The sequence below is a fragment of the Ranitomeya variabilis genome, chromosome 5, assembly GCF_051348905.1.
Source record: "Ranitomeya variabilis isolate aRanVar5 chromosome 5, aRanVar5.hap1, whole genome shotgun sequence".
Lineage (NCBI taxonomy): Eukaryota > Metazoa > Chordata > Amphibia > Anura > Dendrobatidae > Ranitomeya > Ranitomeya variabilis.
This window is the reverse complement of record NC_135236.1, coordinates 592,923,175-592,943,202: the sequence shown is the minus strand read 5'-3', so window position 1 is coordinate 592,943,202 and position 20,028 is coordinate 592,923,175. Positions and strand designations below refer to the sequence as shown.

The 20,028-nt window shown below is 34.3% G+C and overlaps 13 non-coding genes across 13 annotated transcripts; all 13 read left to right on the top strand.

Annotated features, from left to right (window-relative positions):
- Positions 1-301: 301 nt before the first annotated feature.
- TRNAL-UAG (transfer RNA leucine (anticodon UAG)) lies at positions 302-383 on the top strand. The gene has a single exon. It is a non-coding gene; the product is annotated as a tRNA-Leu (tRNA).
- Positions 384-614: 231 nt separating this feature from the next.
- On the top strand, positions 615-696 carry TRNAL-AAG (transfer RNA leucine (anticodon AAG)). The gene has a single exon. It is a non-coding gene; the product is annotated as a tRNA-Leu (tRNA).
- A 956-nt stretch (positions 697-1,652) lies between these two features.
- On the top strand, positions 1,653-1,734 carry TRNAL-UAG (transfer RNA leucine (anticodon UAG)). Its single transcript has one exon. It is a non-coding gene; the product is annotated as a tRNA-Leu (tRNA).
- Positions 1,735-1,965: 231 nt separating this feature from the next.
- TRNAL-AAG (transfer RNA leucine (anticodon AAG)) lies at positions 1,966-2,047 on the top strand. Its single transcript has one exon. It is a non-coding gene; the product is annotated as a tRNA-Leu (tRNA).
- A 1,254-nt stretch (positions 2,048-3,301) lies between these two features.
- On the top strand, positions 3,302-3,383 carry TRNAL-AAG (transfer RNA leucine (anticodon AAG)). The gene has a single exon. It is a non-coding gene; the product is annotated as a tRNA-Leu (tRNA).
- Positions 3,384-4,209: 826 nt separating this feature from the next.
- On the top strand, positions 4,210-4,291 carry TRNAL-AAG (transfer RNA leucine (anticodon AAG)). Its single transcript has one exon. It is a non-coding gene; the product is annotated as a tRNA-Leu (tRNA).
- Positions 4,292-5,545: 1,254 nt separating this feature from the next.
- TRNAL-AAG (transfer RNA leucine (anticodon AAG)) lies at positions 5,546-5,627 on the top strand. The gene has a single exon. It is a non-coding gene; the product is annotated as a tRNA-Leu (tRNA).
- Positions 5,628-6,453: 826 nt separating this feature from the next.
- On the top strand, positions 6,454-6,535 carry TRNAL-AAG (transfer RNA leucine (anticodon AAG)). The gene has a single exon. It is a non-coding gene; the product is annotated as a tRNA-Leu (tRNA).
- A 4,994-nt stretch (positions 6,536-11,529) lies between these two features.
- TRNAL-UAG (transfer RNA leucine (anticodon UAG)) lies at positions 11,530-11,611 on the top strand. The gene has a single exon. It is a non-coding gene; the product is annotated as a tRNA-Leu (tRNA).
- A 231-nt stretch (positions 11,612-11,842) lies between these two features.
- Positions 11,843-11,924, top strand: TRNAL-AAG (transfer RNA leucine (anticodon AAG)). The gene has a single exon. It is a non-coding gene; the product is annotated as a tRNA-Leu (tRNA).
- Positions 11,925-14,529: 2,605 nt separating this feature from the next.
- On the top strand, positions 14,530-14,611 carry TRNAL-AAG (transfer RNA leucine (anticodon AAG)). Its single transcript has one exon. It is a non-coding gene; the product is annotated as a tRNA-Leu (tRNA).
- A 2,605-nt stretch (positions 14,612-17,216) lies between these two features.
- Positions 17,217-17,298, top strand: TRNAL-AAG (transfer RNA leucine (anticodon AAG)). The gene has a single exon. It is a non-coding gene; the product is annotated as a tRNA-Leu (tRNA).
- A 1,254-nt stretch (positions 17,299-18,552) lies between these two features.
- TRNAL-AAG (transfer RNA leucine (anticodon AAG)) lies at positions 18,553-18,634 on the top strand. Its single transcript has one exon. It is a non-coding gene; the product is annotated as a tRNA-Leu (tRNA).
- The last annotated feature ends 1,394 nt before the right edge of the window (positions 18,635-20,028 follow it).

The following is a 20,028-nucleotide window of genomic DNA, read 5'->3' as shown; positions in this document are numbered from 1 at the left end:
AATTATGCTAACATGCAAAATTAGCATATGCTTTAATCTCACTGCTGCCAGTATTATGAGATCTTGAAATGTTTTTGTACTTATTCTTATGATTTTGCTAGCATGCAAATTAGCATGTGATATAATCTTCTTTTGTATTTGTATGATTTAGCAGTTTTCAGTTAAGATAAAGACCGTTGATAGAATCTTTGTTTTTGCCTAATGTTTAGAGACATGCCCATTTTCCAAAATGTACTAATTTTAAATGTTGTCAAATGTACTTCACTTTCTCTAAGGAAGCTTAATTAACCATGCTGTTTAAGGTAGCATGGCCGAGTGGTCTAAGGCGCTGGATTTAGGCTCCAGTCTCTTTGGAGGCGTGGGTTCAAATCCCACTGCTGCCAACATATTGAGGTTTTGAAAACTTTTTCAGCTTATATTTATGATTTTGCTAATAGAAAAATTAGCATATTTTTGTATGAGTGCGTGCTTTGCTTTTTTGGAAAAGACAAAAGATAGAATCATTGCTTTTTCCTTTTTGTTTAGAGACCTATCCATTTTCCACAATTCACAAGTTTAAAATGTAGTCAGATACACTAAACTTACTCTCAGGAAGCTCTTTTAATGATGCATTAGGTAGCATGGCCGAGCGGTCTAAGGCGCTGGATTAAGGCTCCAGTCTCTTTGGAGGCGTGGGTTCAAATCCCACTGCTGCCAGTATTATGAGGTTTTGAGAACCCTTTGATCTAATTCTGAGTATTTTGTATTTCCATGAGTGTGTGCATTTCTGTTTTGGAAAAGACAGTTGAAAGAATCATTGATTGTTCCTATTGTTTAGAGACTTACCTAAATTTTAACAGACTTGTGGGTTCAAATGCCACTAGTATGAGTTCTTTTAAACCTTTTTATCTTATTCTTATAATTATGCTAACATGCAAAATTAGCATATGCTTTAAACCCACTGCTGCCAGTATTATGAGATCTTGAAATGTTTTTGTACTTATTCTTATGATTTTGCTAACATGCAAATTAGCATGTGATTTAATCTTCTTTTGTATTTGCATGATTTTCCAGTTTTCAGTTCAGATAAAGACTGTTGAAAGAATCCTTGCTTTTTTCTAATGTTTAGAGACATGCCCATTCAAATCCCACTGCTGCCATTATTATGAGGTTTTGAGAACCCTTTGATCTAATTCTTATGATTTTGTATTTTCATGAGTGTGTTAATTTCTGTTTAGGAAGAGACAGTTGAAAGAATCTTTGATTTTTCCTATTGTTAAGAGACTTACCCATATTCCAACAGACTTGTGAGTTCAAATCCCACTGCTGCCACTAGTATGAGTTCTTTTAAACCTTTTTATCTCATTCTTATAATTATGCTAACATGCAAAATTAGCATATGCTTTAATCTCACTGCTGCCAGTATTATGAGATCTTGAAATGTTTTTGTACTTATTCTTATGATTTTGCTAGCATGCAAATTAGCATGTGATATAATCTTCTTTTGTATTTGTATGATTTAGCAGTTTTCAGTTAAGATAAAGACCGTTGATAGAATCTTTGTTTTTGCCTAATGTTTAGAGACATGCCCATTTTCCAAAATGTACTAATTTTAAATGTTGTCAAATGTACTTCACTTTCTCTAAGGAAGCTTAATTAACCATACTGTTTAAGGTAGCATGGCCGAGTGGTCTAAGGCGCTGGATTTAGGCTCCAGTCTCTTTGGAGGCGTGGGTTCAAATCCCACTGCTGCCAACATATTGAGGTTTTGAAAACCTTTTCAGCTTATATTTATGATTTTGCTAATAGAAAAATTAGCATATTTTTGTATGAGTGCGTGCTTTGCTTTTTTGGAAAAGACAAAAGATAGAATCATTGCTTTTTCCTTTTTGTTTAGAGACCTATCCATTTTCCACAATGCACAAGTTTAAAATGTAGTCAGATACACTAAACTTACTCTCAGGAAGCTCTTTTAATGATGCATTAGGTAGCATGGCCGAGCGGTCTAAGGCGCTGGATTAAGGCTCCAGTCTCTTTGGAGGCGTGGGTTCAAATCCCACTGCTGCCAGTATTATGAGGTTTTGAGAACCCTTTGATCTAATTCTGAGGATTTTGTATTTCCATGAGTGTGTGCATTTCTGTTTTGGAAAAGACAGTTTTAGACTTTAGTTTAGAGACTTACCTAAATTTTAACAGACTTGTGGGTTCAAATGCCACTAGTATGAGTTCTTTTAAACCTTTTTATCTTATTCTTATAATTATGCTAACATGCAAAATTAGCATATGCTTTAAACCCACTGCTGCCAGTATTATGAGATCTTGAAATGTTTTTGTACTTATTCTTATGATTTTGCTAACATGCAAATTAGCATGTGATTTAATCTTCTTTTGTATTTGCATGATTTTCCAGTTTTCAGTTCAGATAAAGACTGTTGAAAGAATCCTTGCTTTTTTCTAATGTTTAGAGACATGCCCATTCAAATCCCACTGCTGCCATTATTATGAGGTTTTGAGAACCCTTTGATCTAATTCTTATGATTTTGTATTTTCATGAGTGTGTTAATTTCTGTTTAGGAAGAGACAGGAGAAAGAATCTTTGATTTTTCCTATTGTTAAGAGACTTACCCATATTCCAACAGACTTGTGAGTTCAAATCCCACTGCTGCCACTAGTATGAGTTCTTTTAAACCTTTTTATCTCATTCTTATAATTATGCTAACATGCAAAATTAGCATATGCTTTAATCTCACTGCTGCCAGTATAATGAGATCTTGAAATGTTTTTGTACTTATTCTTATGATTTTGCTAGCATGCAAATTAGCATGTGATTTAATCTTCTTTTGTATTTGCATGATTTTGCAGTTTTCAGTTCAGATAAAGACTGTTGAAAGAATCCTTGCTTTTTTCTAATGTTTAGAGACATGCCTATTTTCCAAAATATACTAATTTTAAATGTTGTCAAATGTACTTCACTTTCTCTAAGGAAGCTTAATTAACCATGCTGTTTAAGGTAGCATGGCCAAGTGGTCTTAGGCGCTGGATTTAGGCTCCAGTCTCTTTGGAGGCGTGGGTTCAAATCCCACTGCTGCCAACATATTGAGGTTTTGAAAACCTTTTCAGCTTATATTTATGATTTTGCTAACAGAAAAATTAGCATATTTTTTTATGAGTGCGTGCTTTGCTTTTTTGGAAAAGACAAAAGATAGAATCATTGCTTTTTCCTTTTTGTTTAGAGACCTATCCATTTTCCACAATGCACAAGTTTAAAATGTAGTCAGATACACTAAACTTACTCTAAGGAAGCTCTTTTAATGATGCATTAGGTAGCATGGCCGAGCGGTCAAAGGCGCTGGATTAAGGCTCCAGTCTCTTAGGAGGCGTGGGTTCAAATCCCACTGCTGCCAGTATTATGAGGTTTTGAGAACCCTTTGATCTAATTCTGAGTATTTTGTATTTCCATGAGTGTGTGCATTTCTGTTTTGGAAAAGACAGTTGAAAGAATCATTGATTTTTCCTATTGTTAAGAGACTTACCCATATTCCAACAGACTTGTGAGTTCAAATCCCACTGCTGCCACTAGTATGAGTTCTTTTAAACCTTTTTATCTCATTCTTATAATTATGCTAACATGCAAAATTAGCTTATGCTTTAATCTCACTGCTGCCAGTATAATGAGATCTTGAAATGTTTTTGTACTTATTCTTATGATTTTGCTAGCATGCAAATTAGCATGTGATATAATCTTCTTTTGTATTTGTATGATTTAGCAGTTTTCAGTTAAGATAAAGACCGTTGATAGAATCTTTGTTTTTGCCTAATGTTTAGAGACATGCCCATTTTCCAAAATGTACTAATTTTAAATGTTGTCAAATGTACTTCACTTTCTCTAAGGAAGCTTAATTAACCATGCTGTTTAAGGTAGCATGGCCGAGTGGTCTAAGGCGCTGGATTTAGGCTTCAGTCTCTTTGGAGGCGTGGGTTCAAATCCCACTGCTGCCAACATATTGAGGTTTTGAAAACCTTTTCAGCTTATATTTATGATTTTGCTAATAGAAAAATTAGCATATTTTTGTATGAGTGCGTGCTTTGCTTTTTTGGAAAAGACAAAAGATAGAATCATTGCTTTTTCCTTTTTGTTTAGAGACCTATCCATTTTCCACAATTCACAAGTTTAAAATGTAGTCAGATACACTAAACTTACTCTCAGGAAGCTCTTTTAATGATGCATTAGGTAGCATGGCCGAGCGGTCTAAGGCGCTGGATTAAGGCTCCAGTCTCTTTGGAGGCGTGGGTTCAAATCCCACTGCTGCCAGTATTATGAGGTTTTGAGAACCCTTTGATCTAATTCTGAGGATTTTGTATTTCCATGAGTGTGTGCATTTCTGTTTTGGAAAAGACAGTTTTAGACTTTAGTTTAGAGACTTACCTAAATTTTAACAGACTTGTGGGTTCAAATGCCACTAGTATGAGTTCTTTTAAACCTTTTTATCTTATTCTTATAATTATGCTAACATGCAAAATTAGCATATGCTTTAAACCCACTGCTGCCAGTATTATGAGATCTTGAAATGTTTTTGTACTTATTCTTATGATTTTGCTAACATGCAAATTAGCATGTGATTTAATCTTCTTTTGTATTTGCATGATTTTCCAGTTTTCAGTTCAGATAAAGACTGTTGAAAGAATCCTTGCTTTTTTCTAATGTTTAGAGACATGCCCATTCAAATCCCACTGCTGCCATTATTATGAGGTTTTGAGAACCCTTTGATCTAATTCTTATGATTTTGTATTTTCATGAGTGTGTTAATTTCTGTTTAGGAAGAGACAGGTGAAAGAATCTTTGATTTTTCCTATTGTTAAGAGACTTACCCATATTCCAACAGACTTGTGAGTTCAAATCCCACTGCTGCCACTAGTATGAGTTCTTTTAAACCTTTTTATCTCATTCTTATAATTATGCTAACATGCAAAATTAGCATATGCTTTAATCTCACTGCTGCCAGTATAATGAGATCTTGAAATGTTTTTGTACTTATTCTTATGATTTTGCTAGCATGCAAATTAGCATGTGATTTAATCTTCTTTTGTATTTGCATGATTTTGCAGTTTTCAGTTCAGATAAAGACTGTTGAAAGAATCCTTGCTTTTTTCTAATGTTTAGAGACATGCCTATTTTCCAAAATATACTAATTTTAAATGTTGTCAAATGTACTTCACTTTCTCTAAGGAAGCTTAATTAACCATGCTGTTTAAGGTAGCATGGCCAAGTGGTCTTAGGCGCTGGATTTAGGCTCCAGTCTCTTTGGAGGCGTGGGTTCAAATCCCACTGCTGCCAACATATTGAGGTTTTGAAAACCTTTTCAGCTTATATTTATGATTTTGCTAACAGAAAAATTAGCATATTTTTTTATGAGTGCGTGCTTTGCTTTTTTGGAAAAGACAAAAGATAGAATCATTGCTTTTTCCTTTTTGTTTAGAGACCTATCCATTTTCCACAATGCACAAGTTTAAAATGTAGTCAGATACACTAAACTTACTCTAAGGAAGCTCTTTTAATGATGCATTAGGTAGCATGGCCGAGCGGTCAAAGGCGCTGGATTAAGGCTCCAGTCTCTTAGGAGGCGTGGGTTCAAATCCCACTGCTGCCAGTATTATGAGGTTTTGAGAACCCTTTGATCTAATTCTGAGTATTTTGTATTTCCATGAGTGTGTGCATTTCTGTTTTGGAAAAGACAGTTGAAAGAATCATTGATTTTTCCTATTGTTAAGAGACTTACCCATATTCCAACAGACTTGTGAGTTCAAATCCCACTGCTGCCACTAGTATGAGTTCTTTTAAACCTTTTTATCTCATTCTTATAATTATGCTAACATGCAAAATTAGCTTATGCTTTAATCTCACTGCTGCCAGTATAATGAGATCTTGAAATGTTTTTGTACTTATTCTTATGATTTTGCTAGCATGCAAATTAGCATGTGATATAATCTTCTTTTGTATTTGTATGATTTAGCAGTTTTCAGTTAAGATAAAGACCGTTGATAGAATCTTTGTTTTTGCCTAATGTTTAGAGACATGCCCATTTTCCAAAATGTACTAATTTTAAATGTTGTCAAATGTACTTCACTTTCTCTAAGGAAGCTTAATTAACCATGCTGTTTAAGGTAGCATGGCCGAGTGGTCTAAGGCGCTGGATTTAGGCTTCAGTCTCTTTGGAGGCGTGGGTTCAAATCCCACTGCTGCCAACATATTGAGGTTTTGAAAACCTTTTCAGCTTATATTTATGATTTTGCTAATAGAAAAATTAGCATATTTTTGTATGAGTGCGTGCTTTGCTTTTTTGGAAAAGACAAAAGATAGAATCATTGCTTTTTCCTTTTTGTTTAGAGACCTATCCATTTTCCACAATTCACAAGTTTAAAATGTAGTCAGATACACTAAACTTACTCTCAGGAAGCTCTTTTAATGATGCATTAGGTAGCATGGCCGAGCGGTCTAAGGCGCTGGATTAAGGCTCCAGTCTCTTTGGAGGCGTGGGTTCAAATCCCACTGCTGCCAGTATTATGAGGTTTTGAGAACCCTTTGATCTAATTCTGAGGATTTTGTATTTCCATGAGTGTGTGCATTTCTGTTTTGGAAAAGACAGTTTTAGACTTTAGTTTAGAGACTTACCTAAATTTTAACAGACTTGTGGGTTCAAATGCCACTAGTATGAGTTCTTTTAAACCTTTTTATCTTATTCTTATAATTATGCTAACATGCAAAATTAGCATATGCTTTAAACCCACTGCTGCCAGTATTATGAGATCTTGAAATGTTTTTGTACTTATTCTTATGATTTTGCTAACATGCAAATTAGCATGTGATTTAATCTTCTTTTGTATTTGCATGATTTTCCAGTTTTCAGTTCAGATAAAGACTGTTGAAAGAATCCTTGCTTTTTTCTAATGTTTAGAGACATGCCCATTCAAATCCCACTGCTGCCATTATTATGAGGTTTTGAGAACCCTTTGATCTAATTCTTATGATTTTGTATTTTCATGAGTGTGTTAATTTCTGTTTAGGAAGAGACAGGTGAAAGAATCTTTGATTTTTCCTATTGTTAAGAGACTTACCCATATTCCAACAGACTTGTGAGTTCAAATCCCACTGCTGCCACTAGTATGAGTTCTTTTAAACCTTTTTATCTCATTCTTATAATTATGCTAACATGCAAAATTAGCATATGCTTTAATCTCACTGCTGCCAGTATAATGAGATCTTGAAATGTTTTTGTACTTATTCTTATGATTTTGCTAGCATGCAAATTAGCATGTGATATAATCTTCTTTTGTATTTGTATGATTTAGCAGTTTTCAGTTAAGATAAAGACCGTTGATAGAATCTTTGTTTTTGCCTAATGTTTAGAGACATGCCCATTTTCCAAAATGTACTAATTTTAAATGTTGTCAAATGTACTTCACTTTCTCTAAGGAAGCTTAATTAACCATGCTGTTTAAGGTAGCATGGCCGAGTGGTCTAAGGCGCTGGATTTAGGCTTCAGTCTCTTTGGAGGCGTGGGTTCAAATCCCACTGCTGCCCACATATTGAGGTTTTGAAAACTTTTTCAGCTTATATTTATGATTTTGCTAATAGAAAAATTAGCATATTTTTGTATGAGTGCGTGCTTTGCTTTTTTGGAAAAGACAAAAGATAGAATCATTGCTTTTTCCTTTTTGTTTAGAGACCTATCCATTTTCCACAATGCACAAGTTTAAAATGTAGTCAGATACACTAAACTTACTCTAAGGAAGCTCTTTTAATGATGCATTAGGTAGCATGGCCGAGCGGTCTAAGGCGCTGGATTAAGGCTCCAGTCTCTTCGGAGGCGTGGGTTCAAATCCCGCTGCTGCTAGTATTATGAGGTTTTGAGAACCCTTTGATCTAATTCTGAGTATTTTGTATTTCCATGAGTGTGTGCATTTCTGTTTTGGAAAAGACAGTTGAAAGAATCATTGATTGTTCCTATTGTTTAGAGACTTACCTAAATTTTAACAGACTTGTGGGTTCAAATGCCACTAGTATGAGTTCTTTTAAACCTTTTTATCTTATTCTTATAATTATGCTAACATGCAAAATTAGCATATGCTTTAAACCCACTGCTGCCAGTATTATGAGATCTTGAAATGTTTTTGTACTTATTCTTATGATTTTGCTAACATGCAAATTAGCATGTGATTTAATCTTCTTTTGTATTGGCATGATTTTCCAGTTTTCAGTTCAGATAAAGACTGTTGAAAGAATCCTTGCTTTTTTCTAATGTTTAGAGACATGCCCATTCAAATCCCACTGCTGCCATTATTATGAGGTTTTGAGAACCCTTTGATCTAATTCTTATGATTTTGTATTTTCATGAGTGTGTTAATTTCTGTTTAGGAAGAGACAGGTGAAAGAATCTTTGATTTTTCCTATTGTTAAGAGACTTACCCATATTCCAACAGACTTGTGAGTTCAAATCCCACTGCTGCCACTAGTATGAGTTCTTTTAAACCTTTTTATCTCATTCTTATAATTATGCTAACATGCAAAATTAGCATATGCTTTAATCTCACTGCTGCCAGTATAATGAGATCTTGAAATGTTTTTGTACTTATTCTTATGATTTTGCTAGCATGCAAATTAGCATGTGATATAATCTTCTTTTGTATTTGTATGATTTAGCAGTTTTCAGTTAAGATAAAGACCGTTGATAGAATCTTTGTTTTTGCCTAATGTTTAGAGACATGCCCATTTTCCAAAATGTACTAATTTTAAATGTTGTCAAATGTACTTCACTTTCTCTAAGGAAGCTTAATTAACCATGCTGTTTAAGGTAGCATGGCCGAGTGGTCTAAGGCGCTGGATTTAGGCTTCAGTCTCTTTGGAGGCGTGGGTTCAAATCCCACTGCTGCCAACATATTGAGGTTTTGAAAACTTTTTCAGCTTATATTTATGATTTTGCTAATAGAGAAATTAGCATATTTTTGTATGAGTGCGTGCTTTGCTTTTTTGGAAAAGACAAAAGATAGAATCATTGCTTTTTCCTTTTTGTTTAGAGACCTATCCATTTTCCACAATGCACAAGTTTAAAATGTAGTCAGATACACTAAACTTACTCTAAGGAAGCTCTTTTAATGATGCATTAGGTAGCATGGCCGAGCGGTCTAAGGCGCTGGATTAAGGCTCCAGTCTCTTCGGAGGCGTGGGTTCAAATCCCGCTGCTGCTAGTATTATGAGGTTTTGAGAACCCTTTGATCTAATTCTGAGTATTTTGTATTTCCATGAGTGTGTGCATTTCTGTTTTGGAAAAGACAGTTGAAAGAATCATTGATTGTTCCTATTGTTTAGAGACTTACCTAAATTTTAACAGACTTGTGGGTTCAAATGCCACTAGTATGAGTTCTTTTAAACCTTTTTATCTTATTCTTATAATTATGCTAACATGCAAAATTAGCATATGCTTTAAACCCACTGCTGCCAGTATTATGAGATCTTGAAATGTTTTTGTACTTATTCTTATGATTTTGCTAACATGCAAATTAGCATGTGATTTAATCTTCTTTTGTATTTGCATGATTTTCCAGTTTTCAGTTCAGATAAAGACTGTTGAAAGAATCCTTGCTTTTTTCTAATGTTTAGAGACATGCCCATTCAAATCCCACTGCTGCCATTATTATGAGGTTTTGAGAACCCTTTGATCTAATTCTTATGATTTTGTATTTTCATGAGTGTGTTAATTTCTGTTTAGGAAAAGACAGTTGAAAGAATCATTGATTTTTCCTATTGTTAAGAGACTTACCCATATTCCAACAGACTTGTGAGTTCAAATCCCACTGCTGCCACTAGTATGAGTTCTTTTAAACCTTTTTATCTCATTCTTATAATTATGCTAACATGCAAAATTAGCATATGCTTTAATCTCACTGCTGCCAGTATAATGAGATCTTGAAATGTTTTTGTACTTATTCTTATGATTTTGCTAGCATGCAAATTAGCATGTGATATAATCTTCTTTTGTATTTGTATGATTTAGCAGTTTTCAGTTAAGATAAAGACCGTTGATAGAATCTTTGTTTTTGCCTAATGTTTAGAGACATGCCCATTTTCCAAAATGTACTAATTTTAAATGTTGTCAAATGTACTTCACTTTCTCTAAGGAAGCTTAATTAACCATGCTGTTTAAGGTAGCATGGCCGAGTGGTCTAAGGCGCTGGATTTAGGCTTCAGTCTCTTTGGAGGCGTGGGTTCAAATCCCACTGCTGCCAACATATTGAGGTTTTGAAAACTTTTTCAGCTTATATTTATGATTTTGCTAATAGAAAAATTAGCATATTTTTGTATGAGTGCGTGCTTTGCTTTTTTGGAAAAGACAAAAGATAGAATCATTGCTTTTTCCTTTTTGTTTAGAGACCTATCCATTTTCCACAATGCACAAGTTTAAAATGTAGTCAGATACACTAAACTTACTCGAAGGAAGCTCTTTTAATGATGCATTAGGTAGCATGGCCGAGCGGTCTAAGGCGCTGGATTAAGGCTCCAGTCTCTTCGGAGGCGTGGGTTCAAATCCTGCTGCTGCTAGTATTATGAGGTTTTGAGAACCCTTTGATCTAATTCTGAGTATTTTGTATTTCCATGAGTGTGTGCATTTCTGTTTTGGAAAAGACAGTTGAAAGAATCATTGATTGTTCCTATTGTTTAGAGACTTACCTAAATTTTAACAGACTTGTGGGTTCAAATGCCACTAGTATGAGTTCTTTTAAACCTTTTTATCTTATTCTTATAATTATGCTAACATGCAAAATTAGCATATGCTTTAAACCCACTGCTGCCAGTATTATGAGATCTTGAAATGTTTTTGTACTTATTCTTATGATTTTGCTAACATGCAAATTAGCATGTGATTTAATCTTCTTTTGTATTTGCATGATTTTCCAGTTTTCAGTTCAGATAAAGACTGTTGAAAGAATCCTTGCTTTTTTCTAATGTTTAGAGACATGCCCATTCAAATCCCACTGCTGCCATTATTATGAGGTTTTGAGAACCCTTTGATCTAATTCTTATGATTTTGTATTTTCATGAGTGTGTTAATTTCTGTTTAGGAAAAGACAGTTGAAAGAATCATTGATTTTTCCTATTGTTAAGAGACTTACCCATATTCCAACAGACTTGTGAGTTCAAATCCCACTGCTGCCACTAGTATGAGTTCTTTTAAACCTTTTTATCTCATTCTTATAATTATGCTAACATGCAAAATTATCATATGCTTTAATCTCACTGCTGCCAGTATTATGAGATCTTGAAATGTTTTTGTACTTATTCTTATGATTTTGCTAGCATGCAAATTAGCATGTGATATAATCTTCTTTTGTATTTGTATGATTTAGCAGTTTTCAGTTAAGATAAAGACCGTTGATAGAATCTTTGTTTTTGCCTAATGTTTAGAGACATGCCCATTTTCCAAAATGTACTAATTTTAAATGTTGTCAAATGTACTTCACTTTCTCTAAGGAAGCTTAATTAACCATGCTGTTTAAGGTAGCATGGCCGAGTGGTCTAAGGCGCTGGATTTAGGCTCCAGTCTCTTTGGAGGCGTGGGTTCAAATCCCACTGCTGCCAACATATTGAGGTTTTGAAAACCTTTTCAGCTTATATTTATGATTTTGCTAATAGAAAAATTAGCATATTTTTGTATGAGTGCGTGCTTTGCTTTTTTGGAAAAGACAAAAGATAGAATCATTGCTTTTTCCTTTTTGTTTAGAGACCTATCCATTTTCCACAATGCACAAGTTTAAAATGTAGTCAGATACACTAAACTTACTCTCAGGAACCTCTTTTAATGATGCATTAGGTAGCATGGCCGAGCGGTCTAAGGCGCTGGATTAAGGCTCCAGTCTCTTTGGAGGCGTGGGTTCAAATCCCACTGCTGCCAGTATTATGAGGTTTTGAGAACCCTTTGATCTAATTCTGAGGATTTTGTATTTCCATGAGTGTGTGCATTTCTGTTTTGGAAAAGACAGTTTTAGACTTTAGTTTAGAGACTTACCTACATTTTAACAGACTTGTGGGTTCAAATGCCACTAGTATGAGTTCTTTTAAACCTTTTTATCTTATTCTTATAATTATGCTAACATGCAAAATTAGCATATGCTTTAAACCCACTGCTGCCAGTATTATGAGATCTTGAAATGTTTTTGTACTTATTCTTATGATTTTGCTAACATGCAAATTAGCATGTGATTTAATCTTCTTTTGTATTGGCATGATTTTCCAGTTTTCAGTTCAGATAAAGACTGTTGAAAGAATCCTTGCTTTTTTCTAATGTTTAGAGACATGCCCATTCAAATCCCACTGCTGCCATTATTATGAGGTTTTGAGAACCCTTTGATCTAATTCTTATGATTTTGTATTTTCATGAGTGTGTTAATTTCTGTTTAGGAAGAGACAGGTGAAAGAATCTTTGATTTTTCCTATTGTTAAGAGACTTACCCATATTCCAACAGACTTGTGAGTTCAAATCCCACTGCTGCCACTAGTATGAGTTCTTTTAAACCTTTTTATCTCATTCTTATAATTATGCTAACATGCAAAATTAGCATATGCTTTAATCTCACTGCTGCCAGTATAATGAGATCTTGAAATGTTTTTGTACTTATTCTTATGATTTTGCTAGCATGCAAATTAGCATGTGATATAATCTTCTTTTGTATTTGTATGATTTAGCAGTTTTCAGTTAAGATAAAGACCGTTGATAGAATCTTTGTTTTTGCCTAATGTTTAGAGACATGCCCATTTTCCAAAATGTACTAATTTTAAATGTTGTCAAATGTACTTCACTTTCTCTAAGGAAGCTTAATTAACCATGCTGTTTAAGGTAGCATGGCCGAGTGGTCTAAGGCGCTGGATTTAGGCTTCAGTCTCTTTGGAGGCGTGGGTTCAAATCCCACTGCTGCCAACATATTGAGGTTTTGAAAACTTTTTCAGCTTATATTTATGATTTTGCTAATAGAGAAATTAGCATATTTTTGTATGAGTGCGTGCTTTGCTTTTTTGGAAAAGACAAAAGATAGAATCATTGCTTTTTCCTTTTTGTTTAGAGACCTATCCATTTTCCACAATGCACAAGTTTAAAATGTAGTCAGATACACTAAACTTACTCTAAGGAAGCTCTTTTAATGATGCATTAGGTAGCATGGCCGAGCGGTCTAAGGCGCTGGATTAAGGCTCCAGTCTCTTCGGAGGCGTGGGTTCAAATCCTGCTGCTGCTAGTATTATGAGGTTTTGAGAACCCTTTGATCTAATTCTGAGTATTTTGTATTTCCATGAGTGTGTGCATTTCTGTTTTGGAAAAGACAGTTGAAAGAATCATTGATTGTTCCTATTGTTTAGAGACTTACCTAAATTTTAACAGACTTGTGGGTTCAAATGCCACTAGTATGAGTTCTTTTAAACCTTTTTATCTTATTCTTATAATTATGCTAACATGCAAAATTAGCATATGCTTTAAACCCACTGCTGCCAGTATTATGAGATCTTGAAATGTTTTTGTACTTATTCTTATGATTTTGCTAACATGCAAATTAGCATGTGATTTAATCTTCTTTTGTATTTGCATGATTTTCCAGTTTTCAGTTCAGATAAAGACTGTTGAAAGAATCCTTGCTTTTTTCTAATGTTTAGAGACATGCCCATTCAAATCCCACTGCTGCCATTATTATGAGGTTTTGAGAACCCTTTGATCTAATTCTTATGATTTTGTATTTTCATGAGTGTGTTAATTTCTGTTTAGGAAAAGACAGTTGAAAGAATCATTGATTTTTCCTATTGTTAAGAGACTTACCCATATTCCAACAGACTTGTGAGTTCAAATCCCACTGCTGCCACTAGTATGAGTTCTTTTAAACCTTTTTATCTCATTCTTATAATTATGCTAACATGCAAAATTAGCATATGCTTTAATCTCACTGCTGCCAGTATTATGAGATCTTGAAATGTTTTTGTACTTATTCTTATGATTTTGCTAGCATGCAAATTAGCATGTGATATAATCTTCTTTTGTATTTGTATGATTTAGCAGTTTTCAGTTAAGATAAAGACCGTTGATAGAATCTTTGTTTTTGCCTAATGTTTAGAGACATGCCCATTTTCCAAAATGTACTAATTTTAAATGTTGTCAAATGTACTTCACTTTCTCTAAGGAAGCTTAATTAACCATGCTGTTTAAGGTAGCATGGCCGAGTGGTCTAAGGCGCTGGATTTAGGCTCCAGTCTCTTTGGAGGCGTGGGTTCAAATCCCACTGCTGCTAACATATTGAGGTTTTGAAAACCTTTTCAGCTTATATTTATGATTTTGCTAATAGAAAAATTAGCATATTTTTGTATGAGTGCGTGCTTTGCTTTTTTGGAAAAGACAAAAGATAGAATCATTGCTTTTTCCTTTTTGTTTAGAGACCTATCCATTTTCCACAATTCACAAGTTTAAAATGTAGTCAGATACACTAAACTTACTCTCAGGAAGCTCTTTTAATGATGCATTAGGTAGCATGGCCGAGCGGTCTAAGGCGCTGGATTAAGGCTCCAGTCTCTTTGGAGGCGTGGGTTCAAATCCCACTGCTGCCAGTATTATGAGGTTTTGAGAACCCTTTGATCTAATTCTGAGGATTTTGTATTTCCATGAGTGTGTGCATTTCTGTTTTGGAAAAGACAGTTTTAGACTTTAGTTTAGAGACTTACCTAAATTTTAACAGACTTGTGGGTTCAAATGCCACTAGTATGAGTTCTTTTAAACCTTTTTATCTTATTCTTATAATTATGCTAACATGCAAAATTAGCATATGCTTTAAACCCACTGCTGCCAGTATTATGAGATCTTGAAATGTTTTTGTACTTATTCTTATGATTTTGCTAACATGCAAATTAGCATGTGATTTAATCTTCTTTTGTATTTGCATGATTTTCCAGTTTTCAGTTCAGATAAAGACTGTTGAAAGAATCCTTGCTTTTTTCTAATGTTTAGAGACATGCCCATTCAAATCCCACTGCTGCCATTATTATGAGGTTTTGAGAACCCTTTGATCTAATTCTTATGATTTTGTATTTTCATGAGTGTGTTAATTTCTGTTTAGGAAGAGACAGGTGAAAGAATCTTTGATTTTTCCTATTGTTAAGAGACTTACCCATATTCCAACAGACTTGTGAGTTCAAATCCCACTGCTGCCACTAGTATGAGTTCTTTTAAACCTTTTTATCTCATTCTTATAATTATGCTAACATGCAAAATTAGCATATGCTTTAATCTCACTGCTGCCAGTATAATGAGATCTTGAAATGTTTTTGTACTTATTCTTATGATTTTGCTAGCATGCAAATTAGCATGTGATATAATCTTCTTTTGTATTTGTATGATTTAGCAGTTTTCAGTTAAGATAAAGACCGTTGATAGAATCTTTGTTTTTGCCTAATGTTTAGAGACATGCCCATTTTCCAAAATGTACTAATTTTAAATGTTGTCAAATGTACTTCACTTTCTCTAAGGAAGCTTAATTAACCATGCTGTTTAAGGTAGCATGGCCGAGTGGTCTAAGGCGCTGGATTTAGGCTTCAGTCTCTTTGGAGGCGTGGGTTCAAATCCCACTGCTGCCAACATATTGAGGTTTTGAAAACTTTTTCAGCTTATATTTATGATTTTGCTAATAGAAAAATTAGCATATTTTTGTATGAGTGCGTGCTTTGCTTTTTTGGAAAAGACAAAAGATAGAATCATTGCTTTTTCCTTTTTGTTTAGAGACCTATCCATTTTCCACAATGCACAAGTTTAAAATGTAGTCAGATACACTAAACTTACTCTAAGGAAGCTCTTTTAATGATGCATTAGGTAGCATGGCCGAGCGGTCTAAGGCGCTGGATTAAGGCTCCAGTCTCTTCGGAGGCGTGGGTTCAAATCCCGCTGCTGCTAGTATTATGAGGTTTTGAGAACCCTTTGATCTAATTCTGAGTATTTTGTATTTCCATGAGTGTGTGCATTTCTGTTTTGGAAAAGACAGTTGAAAGAATCATTGATTGTTCCTATTGTTTAGAGACTTACCTAAATTTTAACAGACTTGTGGGTTCAAATGCCACTAGTATGAGTTCTTTTAAACCTTTTTATCTTATTCTTATAATTATGCTAACATGCAAAATTAGCATATGCTTTAAACCCACTGCTGCCAGTATTATGAGATCTTGAAATGTTTTTGTACTTATTCTTATGATTTTGCTAACATGCAAATTAGCATGTGATTTAATCTTCTTTTGTATTTGCATGATTTTCCAGTTTTCAGTTCAGATAAAGACTGTTGAAAGAATCCTTGCTTTTTTCTAATGTTTAGAGACATGCCCATTCAAATCCCACTGCTGCCATTATTATGAGGTTTTGAGAACCCTTTGATCTAATTCTTATGATTTTGTATTTTCATGAGTGTGTTAATTTCTGTTTAGGAAAAGACAGTTGAAAGAATCATTGATTTTTCCTATTGTTAAGAGACTTACCCATATTCCAACAGACTTGTGAGTTCAAATCCCACTGCTGCCACTAGTATGAGTTCTTTTAAACCTTTTTATCTCATTCTTATAATTATGCTAACATGCAAAATTAGCATATGCTTTAATCTCACTGCTGCCAGTATTATGAGATCTTGAAATGTTTTTGTACTTATTCTTATGATTTTGCTAGCATGCAAATTAGCATGTGATATAATCTTCTTTTGTATTTGTATGATTTAGCAGTTTTCAGTTAAGATAAAGACCGTTGATAGAATCTTTGTTTTTGCCTAATGTTTAGAGACATGCCCATTTTCCAAAATGTACTAATTTTAAATGTTGTCAAATGTACTTCACTTTCTCTAAGGAAGCTTAATTAACCATGCTGTTTAAGGTAGCATGGCCGAGTGGTCTAAGGCGCTGGATTTAGGCTCCAGTCTCTTTGGAGGCGTGGGTTCAAATCCCACTGCTGCTAACATATTGAGGTTTTGAAAACCTTTTCAGCTTATATTTATGATTTTGCTAATAGAAAAATTAGCATATTTTTGTATGAGTGCGTGCTTTGCTTTTTTGGAAAAGACAAAAGATAGAATCATTGCTTTTTCCTTTTTGTTTAGAGACCTATCCATTTTCCACAATTCACAAGTTTAAAATGTAGTCAGATACACTAAACTTACTCTCAGGAAGCTCTTTTAATGATGCATTAGGTAGCATGGCCGAGCGGTCTAAGGCGCTGGATTAAGGCTCCAGTCTCTTTGGAGGCGTGGGTTCAAATCCCACTGCTGCCAGTATTATGAGGTTTTGAGAACCCTTTGATCTAATTCTGAGGATTTTGTATTTCCATGAGTGTGTGCATTTCTGTTTTGGAAAAGACAGTTTTAGACTTTAGTTTAGAGACTTACCTAAATTTTAACAGACTTGTGGGTTCAAATGCCACTAGTATGAGTTCTTTTAAACCTTTTTATCTTATTCTTATAATTATGCTAACATGCAAAATTAGCATATGCTTTAAACCCACTGCTGCCAGTATTATGAGATCTTGAAATGTTTTTGTACTTATTCTTATGATTTTGCTAACATGCAAATTAGCATGTGATTTAATCTTCTTTTGTATTTGCATGATTTTCCAGTTTTCAGTTCAGATAAAGACTGTTGAAAGAATCCTTGCTTTTTTCTAATGTTTAGAGACATGCCCATTCAAATCCCACTGCTGCCATTATTATGAGGTTTTGAGAACCCTTTGATCTAATTCTTATGATTTTGTATTTTCATGAGTGTGTTAATTTCTGTTTAGGAAGAGACAGGTGAAAGAATCTTTGATTTTTCCTATTGTTAAGAGACTTACCCATATTCCAACAGACTTGTGAGTTCAAATCCCACTGCTGCCACTAGTATGAGTTCTTTTAAACCTTTTTATCTCATTCTTATAATTATGCTAACATGCAAAATTAGCATATGCTTTAATCTCACTGCTGCCAGTATAATGAGATCTTGAAATGTTTTTGTACTTATTCTTATGATTTTGCTAGCATGCAAATTAGCATGTGATATAATCTTCTTTTGTATTTGTATGATTTAGCAGTTTTCAGTTAAGATAAAGACCGTTGATAGAATCTTTGTTTTTGCCTAATGTTTAGAGACATGCCCATTTTCCAAAATGTACTAATTTTAAATGTTGTCAAATGTACTTCACTTTCTCTAAGGAAGCTTAATTAACCATGCTGTTTAAGGTAGCATGGCCGAGTGGTCTAAGGCGCTGGATTTAGGCTTCAGTCTCTTTGGAGGCGTGGGTTCAAATCCCACTGCTGCCAACATATTGAGGTTTTGAAAACTTTTTCAGCTTATATTTATGATTTTGCTAATAGAAAAATTAGCATATTTTTGTATGAGTGCGTGCTTTGCTTTTTTGGAAAAGACAAAAGATAGAATCATTGCTTTTTCCTTTTTGTTTAGAGACCTATCCATTTTCCACAATTCACAAGTTTAAAATGTAGTCAGATACACTAAACTTACTCTCAGGAAGCTCTTTTAATGATGCATTAGGTAGCATGGCCGAGCGGTCTAAGGCGCTGGATTAAGGCTCCAGTCTCTTTGGAGGCGTGGGTTCAAATCCCACTGCTGCCAGTATTATGAGGTTTTGAGAACCCTTTGATCTAATTCTGAGGATTTTGTATTTCCATGAGTGTGTGCATTTCTGTTTTGGAAAAGACAGTTTTAGACTTTAGTTTAGAGACTTACCTAAATTTTAACAGACTTGTGGGTTCAAATGCCACTAGTATGAGTTCTTTTAAACCTTTTTATCTTATTCTTATAATTATGCTAACATGCAAAATTAGCATATGCTTTAAACCCACTGCTGCCAGTATTATGAGATCTTGAAATGTTTTTGTACTTATTCTTATGATTTTGCTAACATGCAAATTAGCATGTGATTTAATCTTCTTTTGTATTTGCATGATTTTCCAGTTTTCAGTTCAGATAAAGACTGTTGAAAGAATCCTTGCTTTTTTCTAATGTTTAGAGACATGCCCATTCAAATCCCACTGCTGCCATTATTATGAGGTTTTGAGAACCCTTTGATCTAATTCTTATGATTTTGTATTTTCATGAGTGTGTTAATTTCTGTTTAGGAAGAGACAGGTGAAAGAATCTTTGATTTTTCCTATTGTTAAGAGACTTACCCATATTCCAACAGACTTGTGAGTTCAAATCCCACTGCTGCCACTAGTATGAGTTCTTTTAAACCTTTTTATCTCATTCTTATAATTATGCTAACATGCAAAATTAGCATATGCTTTAATCTCACTGCTGCCAGTATAATGAGATCTTGAAATGTTTTTGTACTTATTCTTATGATTTTGCTAGCATGCAAATTAGCATGTGATATAATCTTCTTTTGTATTTGTATGATTTAGCAGTTTTCAGTTAAGATAAAGACCGTTGATAGAATCTTTGTTTTTGCCTAATGTTTAGAGACATGCCCATTTTCCAAAATGTACTAATTTTAAATGTTGTCAAATGTACTTCACTTTCTCTAAGGAAGCTTAATTAACCATGCTGTTTAAGGTAGCATGGCCGAGTGGTCTAAGGCGCTGGATTTAGGCTTCAGTCTCTTTGGAGGCGTGGGTTCAAATCCCACTGCTGCCAACATATTGAGGTTTTGAAAACTTTTTCAGCTTATATTTATGATTTTGCTAATAGAAAAATTAGCATATTTTTGTATGAGTGCGTGCTTTGCTTTTTTGGAAAAGACAAAAGATAGAATCATTGCTTTTTCCTTTTTGTTTAGAGACCTATCCATTTTCCACAATGCACAAGTTTAAAATGTAGTCAGATACACTAAACTTACTCTAAGGAAGCTCTTTTAATGATGCATTAGGTAGCATGGCCGAGCGGTCTAAGGCGCTGGATTAAGGCTCCAGTCTCTTCGGAGGCGTGGGTTCAAATCCCGCTGCTGCTAGTATTATGAGGTTTTGAGAACCCTTTGATCTAATTCTGAGTATTTTGTATTTCCATGA